The following is an 8283-nucleotide window of genomic DNA, read 5'->3' as shown; positions in this document are numbered from 1 at the left end:
TAACAGAGCAAATTAAAAAAATACAAATTGCAAATTGTGAAGATATAAATACCTTGGGACGTCTATCAATGAAGAATTTAATGAGCATCTTGAACCCTAATTTAACATCCTTCCACTCCTCCAAATCACAAAACCCTAACAAAATCCCCAAAATCCTAACCACGACTCTCAAACTCGGGGCTGGTTCCAATGACGACAATGGCGGCGACGGAGGCGACGGAGGCGACGGAGCTGGTTCCAATGACGGCGATTGCGGCGGTTTCAAGGGTTTCGAGTTGGGGTGAAATGGAGGAGACTGAGAAGGGATTTCGGGTCAGGTTGGTGAGAGTAGGGAATGGGCTGGGCTTAATCGATGTGATTTTGAAAATAAAAAGGTAAGAAACCGGAGATAGAAGAGTGGCAGAGGAACAATGAGGGAGATGAAGGCGGTCAGAGATAAGATGGGAAAGGGAAAGGGAAATTGGGGGATCACACAAAAAATGAATTAAAGGAAAAAAGGGAGAGATAAGGGGGGAAATGAAATTTGGAGGAAGGGGGAAATGAAATTTCATTGGAGGGAATGGAAAAATTGGGTGATAATGGGAAAATAATTTAATAAATATTTTAATTTATAATTTTTTTTAATATTTTAATTAAATTTATCGTATTATATATTTATCGTATTATACTTAATTATATTTGTCGTAGTTTAATTATATTTGTCGTATTTTAATTATATTTATCGTAGTTTTACTGGATTTTTCTAATACTGACATGCAAGATTAATTTCAAATTTGTTAATAATTTTTTCTTTTGACTAAAATTGATATATCTTAACATCCGTACGGTTGGATCTTCGAAAAAACCAATTTAAAAAATAATCTTGTGAATCGGGAACGAGTCTCGTTGTCGGAAGTGTAAGTTTTACTAGAATTTTCTAATCCTGACATGCAAGATAAATTTTAAATTTGTTAATAATTTTTTCATAAGACTAAAATTGATATATCTTAACATCCGTATGGTTGGATGGTTGAAAAAAATATTTTAAAAATTAATCTTGTGAATCCGGAACGAGTCTCGTTGTTGAGAGTGGTACTTTTATTAGAATTTTCTAATCCTGACATGCAAGATAAATTTTAAATTTATTAATTATTTTTTATTATTTTTTTAAATGGATAAAATAAATATATTTTAACATCCGTACGGTTGGATCGTCCAAAAAATTATTTTAAAAAACTATGTTGTCAATCAGCAATGAATCTTGTTTCACGGAGTTGTACCTTTACCTCATTTTTCTTATAAAGTCAAGCAAGATAAATTTTGAAATTTTTAATTATTTTTTTACATGGCTAAAATCAATATATTTTAATATCCGTACGGTTGGATCGTCCAAAAAATCATTTCAAAAAATCATTTCGTTAATCAGCAACGAATCTTGTTTTAGGGAGTTGTGCTTTTACCGGATTTTTCTAATCCTGGTCGTGCAAGATGAATTTTAAATTTTTTAATAATTTTTTCATATGACTAAAATTGATATATCTTAACATCCGTACGGTCGGATCGTCGAAAAAATCATTTTAAAAATCATTTTAAATTAATTTTTTAAAATAATTTTCTCAATGATCCAATCATACCGATGTTAAGATATATCGATTTTAGTCATATAAAAAAATTGTTAAAAAAATTAAAATTCATCTTGCATGATATAAATAGAAATATTAAAATATTTTGACACTAATCATTATAAAAATAAATAAAAAAATAAAAAATATTATACTCACTTTCATTTAATTCTTTCCCTTGGTCACTCAATCATTTCCCCCTTCACAAAATTTTTCCCCCCTTTACTTCTAAATCTAATAAAATGTATCCCCCTTTTACTTTCAATCTCAGTCCTCATCTTCAATTATAACATAGTGATGGGCTTCTATAGTGAATTGTTGGGCGGTCATTTTCCCCCCAAAACAAAAAACTCCTCAATAATACTTCTCTCTCTGCCGCTGTCTTTTCTCTATCGATGCTCTCTTTCCCTCTCTCCCACTCTCTCTATGAAAGCATGAATTTTTGGTGTTTCAGGACTCCGAAATTCTTTCTCTCCACTGGACATGTCTATGGCTCCGATTTGGGGCTCCTATTAAATAAAAAGAAACAAGTGCTTTAGAAAGTAAAGACCCCAGCTCTGTTACTTTTGGTGCTCCTAGGTAAGCTTCTTTTTTCAAATCCTTATCTTTATTTTACATGCAATTTGAATTATTGAGTGTGGATCTGAAATGGGCTTTTATTGTTTCTTGCTAATTTAGAGCAAATAATTTTTTTTTGTTGGTATGTGGAAATGAGATAAAGATTGATTCTTTGATGACCCATTTTAGTTAGTGTTAATGGGTTTTGTTTGTTTTTCTGTTTAATGCTTTTTTGATAAATCTTGGGTTGCTTACAGGCTCATTTTGTAGGAAAGTTTGTGTCTTTCTTCTTGGTAAGGTAGATTCTGATTGTGGTTAGTTGGTATTGTTTATTTGTTTGTTACGATGAGATTAATTGTTGGAGTTTAGTGATAGTTTGGAGCAGGCTATAAGCTAGTAGTTGTTATAAGTAAGACTAAAGGTCGAATACCGGAGTCTGTTGTTTTCTACTTAAATATGAATCATATGAAAAAGTGACTAAATTTCGTATTTGTTTTTTAGATCCTGGAAGCTGAGCTACAACAGGTAGCAGCAGTGATGGGACTAGAGGATGAAATATAAATCACAGAGGACATTGGCCTGGAAGATGCTTTCTAGCAACTAGTTCTGAACTGAAACAGAATCCTTGGATCCGCATTGTAGCTAAATTTCAAAAGCTGCCTGTATTTGTTATTAAGGTATCCTGGCAAGTGGCATTACAGTTTTCTAGTTGGTTAAACAATGATTTTGTTTATCTCACTCTCAATTTGGTTTAAGATTTTCTTGACATGCAAACTACTACTTTGTTTATCTCACTTTCAATCTGATCTATGTTTGTCTAAATATGCAGTCAAGTAACATGTCACAACTGGTCAAGGCTATCTGCATGATTCTGGATAAGTGATACTATTGAATATCAGATTCCCAACAAGACTAGATCTAGTGACCAAGTGACACTTGCTTTTTCAAATAAATATAGTTCAGTAAAGTGATTGTACAAAACACCTTGACTTACATCGACACTCGACAATTTCTATGCTATGCTATGAGAGTAGTCAGCCCATATTCCTATTTAACAAAATATAAAGGTTGTATTTGAAATGCGAGATAAATACACCTGACACTACAATTTAGTCTTACATTCTGCTAGAGTATCTCCGGATCCCGGGAGCAGGTACCATGTCGTCTTTGAGTCGGGAACTAGTTTTCCTGATACAGCAATTCTTGGACGAGGAGAAATTCAAAGATACCGTTCATAAGTAAGTTATTTAGCATATCTTATCTTAGCTTTTCGGCTCTATCCTGTTGCTAATTTATTATATTTTTCAATGTAGGATCTTATATAAATTTGTTCGATGGATGTGCAACTTATTTTTTTCAGTTTTGTAAATTGTTATGTGTATTAGTCCTTCTTCAAGACAAAAATTGAAGTCTTCAGGTTTCAAGAACTGCTTAGATTAGACTTGTTTAGTTCATTTGTTATGTTCCAATTTTAGATAGTCAATCATTGATCATATTAAGAAAAACATAAGATGAAAAGATTTGAACTATCTGGCACTAGCATAGTTGGAATCTTGATGTAGTTGGAAGGACTAATCATTCTATTTAATGTAGTTGTCGGCCTCACTTTAACTGGCTACTTGGAATTTGGAATAACTAAGGGAGGCGGAAAGTATGGTAATGAGGGTCTGTCATTTGGAAATGGTGAAGTTGTTGAATCGGATAAAGCAGTTGTTGCTGCTGATGATGCGCGGTGTTCAAAAACTGGAGTGTCGATTCTTGGACAGGGTGGACATGCTGTTGATGCTGCAGTAGCAACTGCTTTGTGCCTAGGTGTTGTTAATGCAATGTCTAGTGGGATTGGTGGTGGAGGTTTTATGGTTGTTCGGTCTTCAGCAACTTCACGAACAGAGGCAATCAATATGAGGGAGACTGCTCCTATAGCTTCTTGTCATTTGGAAATGGTGAAGTTGTTGAATCGGATAAAGCAGTTGTTGCTGCTGATGATGCGCGGTGTTCAAAAACTGGAGTGTCGATTTTTGGACAGGGTGGACATGCTGTTGATGTTGCAGTAGCAACTGCTTTATGCCTAGGTGTTTTTAATGCAATGGCTAGTGGGATTGGTGGTGGAGGTTTTATGGTTGTTCGGTCATCAGCAACTTCACGAACAAAGGCAATCAATATGAGGGAGACTGCTCCTATAGCTTCTTCCCAGGTTATTGGAATGTTAAGTTTCTGTTATAGCATTTATTTGGTAAACCAGAGTTTTTGTTACCAGTGATGATGATAATTACCTCAAACCAATTACCGGAGGCTCTTCACTGGACTTGTAGTATTATGGCATTGTGATTAATTTGTGTATTTTTCAATTCATAGATGAACTTGTAAATTTGTAAAAATATTTAGTTTATTGATGAATGTATACGTGTCCAGGTTTACTCTTTTTATAGTAATGTAAGAGCTGCAAAATGCGGTCTCCATGAAATGGAGATTGCATTTTACAGCTTTGTATTACTATAAAGAGAGTACACTTTGATTTGTATGTATTTATCGCCAAACTTTTAGTTTAATAGTTGAACTCGTCCATTTGAGGTAGTATTTTTGGTTTTTGATTTGGTTCATGATTTTTTGATTGTTAGTTTGTTGGTCGAATGATTCATGGTTTGGAAATTTCTTGGTTAAATGTTTTTGGATCTGTTTTGTGGGGACTTGCATATATGCAAGTCAATTTTTTTTTACCATTCCTCAACAGACAACGGTTACTGTCACAATGTGTAAAACAATCATCTGAATAAGGTGTTCAGACAACAAGACACAAGACCGGTTGTTTGAACCTCATTTACCCAACACTACTAATAACCATTGTTTGTGAGCTTTCCTTTTAATAATGGTATGTAAAAACCATTGTTTGATGTTCAATAAGATAAGTGTTATAATAAACACTTGTCTAAATTACACAACATAAGGCCAAAAACTGTGGTCTCACACTACCATAAGTTAGCTTATTAACAACGGTTTTTGACTGTTATGTGAAAGATTTATGACAACAGTGCAGAATCCGAACTGTTGTCTATCTCGGTAAGAGGATGCCACAGAGACAAGTCTTTCAAAAAACAGCTATAACCGTTGTTCTACATGTACTCCAACAACAGTTTTTCGAGGAAAGGAAATTCACAGTTGTCTACGAATTTGGGGCAACAGTTTTTTTGTCAACCGTTGTTTCATGGGTGTTGTCTGATTGCAAATTTCTTGTAGTGATATGTAGAAATGATTTGATTAATTTGAATTTGTTCATAAATATCAAATAATTGTTGTTTTTTAACTTTATTGATAGGATGATGATACATAGTGTAATATGTTGATATTATTTTGTTTGACAAACAATATATTGATATTGTTAGTGGTAAATAATTACGTATATGTCCTCATTTGTAGATGGCATCTGATCGTAGTTGGATTGGTCGGAATCGATTTAATGAGGCAAAATATATAACGGAAGAATATAAAGCCAGAGTGGATTGGTTCATTAAATTTGCTATAGAACATGGTGAAGAAGAAGATAATGGTCTTATAAGATGTCCGTGCCAAGATTGTCGAAATAGGTATTTTAAGTTGCCTAATACCGTGAAAATTGATTTGTATCGACATGGTATCATGCAATGGTATACTATATGGGATTGTCACGGGGAGAAAGATACATCACATGTCGAGGTTGGAACGAGTTCTAGATACAGAGACGACGACATGTATGATGCACATGAAGATAACGATTTTAAGGATTGCGAGAATTCTGCAGAAGAGCCAAATGAAATAGCAAAATCATTTTACAGGATGGTGAATATTGCTTCTGAACAAATTTATCCAAACAATGTCAATTTTACATTATTGGAGTTCTCAATAAAGTTACTTGAGTGGAAAAATAAGCATAATTATAGTAATAATGGCTTTGATGATTTGCTTCATCTTATTGGATTAATATTGCCTGATGATCATAAATTGCCCCAAAAGTACTACACCATGTGAAAGATGATTAAAGGATTGCATATGCAATATGAGAAGATTGATGCTTGCGAGAATGATTGCATGTTATTTTACAAGGAACATGGTGACAAGACAAAGTGTGATATATGCAATGGAGACAGATACCAGAAGTAGAAAGATCCTAAAAAACATAAGATTCCATGAAAAATCTTGCGTTACTTTCCTATTACCATGAGATTGCAGCGTCTATTTATGGCCGAGACTACTGCAAAATGTATGAGATGGCACCATGATAAAATTGTAATTGAAGGTGAATTAAGTCACCCATCGGATGGAGATGAATGGAAACAATTTGATCAGAGATTTCAAAGATTTTCAAAAGAGATTCGAAATGTAAGACTCGGGCTCTCTACAGATGGATTTGACCCTTTTCGCGACAAGCACGCGAAGGAGTATACGATATGGCCCGTGGTAGTTTTTGTGTACAACCTTCCTCTCTCTATGTGTACAAAGGCTCCATATATGTTCATGCCTCTTCTTATTCCTGGGCCGACAGATCCAACCAAAGACTTGCATGTTTATCTTAGGCCATTGATTGATGAATTGAAAGTGTTATGGAATACCGGAGTTGAAACATATGACATGTTCTCATGTACAAATTTTATCATGAAGGCGGCCCTTTTGTGGACTATTAATGACTTCCCTGGACTTGCCATGCTTAGCGGATTGTCGACCAAAGGTAAGTTATCGTGTCCAGTTTGTATGGGAGAAGTAAAAGGTAAACAACTAAAATATGGTGGGAAAATAAGTTTTTATGGCACTGCTCGATATTTTTTAGAGGCAGATGATCCTCTAAGAAGGAGTACTAAATTTGGAAGTGTAAAGAGGCGATCAGTTTGTGCTCGACATTCAGGGGGGGCGTGCAAAGGTGATGTGTGAGCAAATATAGTTTCCCCTCCGGGAAAGTCACATAAGAAAAAACCAAGAGATTATGGGGTGAAACATAATTGGACTCATTTTTCTCCATTTTTTGAGCTTCCATATTGGGAGACACTTAGCCTTCATCATAATATTGACATTATGCACACAGAAAAGAATGTCTTTGATAATATTTTCTACACAATTCTTGGTGATGCAAAGAAGACCAAAGACAACACAAAGTCAAGAAAAATTGTCAAGAATTAGGTGAACACCGTGAGTTATGGATTCGAGGTGATGGCACCGAACCACATGCATCATATACACTTTCAAAAGAACAAGTTCATAAGTTATTCAAGTGGATTGTCTCGTTGAAACTTCCAGATGGTTATGCCTCAAATATATCTAGGTGTGTCAATTGGGTAAAAAATTGCATTCGTGGTATGAAATCACATGATGGTCATGTCTTCATGCAAAAATTGTTGCCTATCCTTTGTCGTGACCTTCTTCCAAAGTATGTAGCTGATCAGTTGATATTGTATATCTTATAAGTAGTTTAAAATGATAATCTGACAAGAACTACTTGAATTTACATTCAGTGAACTACTTGAATTTACATTTGTCCATTGGTGAAGGTAATTTACATTTGGTGAAGGTAACTTACCTTGTCCTGGTCTGCTTCTGATAACATTATCGCGGTTTTATTTTACTAATGTTCTATTTGTTTCCATTCTGGTAAAAGTATATTTAGTGTACATTATAGTATCAGTGAATTCATGTTTCATCAGTAAATTTATGTTTTCGTCGGTAAATCCATTGGTTGTTCTACATTGGTGAAATTGAGATATAGTTGGTAGATTTCTTATAACGATATTACTTTATTTGTTGTCATGAATTTTATTAGGGGGTTGGGTCTTGTTCTGTGAACACTAAAATGTGTTATGTTATATGTTCATGCAGAAAGCCTTATTAGTTGTCGGACACGATTGTCGATAATATGGTGAAATTGCAGTTATTAATAAGTTGAAATATGAAGGAAACTGTGATGGCTGAGCGGGTTGTGAATAATAGCGACAACAGCGGAGATGAGGAACCAGGCAGAAATGAAGATGAAGACCTAGATGCACACAACTATTCGCTAATGTAGTAGGCTTTGTCATATTCGCCTTATTCGCCTGGTAATATCTACTTAGCTTTTTATGAACCGAAAGACTTGCTAGGTTTTAGAATTCTGCTCCTATTTTGT

This window comes from Apium graveolens, chromosome 8, assembly GCF_009905375.1.
Source record: "Apium graveolens cultivar Ventura chromosome 8, ASM990537v1, whole genome shotgun sequence".
Taxonomy (NCBI): Eukaryota; Viridiplantae; Streptophyta; class Magnoliopsida; order Apiales; family Apiaceae; genus Apium; species Apium graveolens.
The sequence above is the reverse complement of the archived record's forward strand: the minus strand, read 5'-3'. Positions refer to the sequence as shown.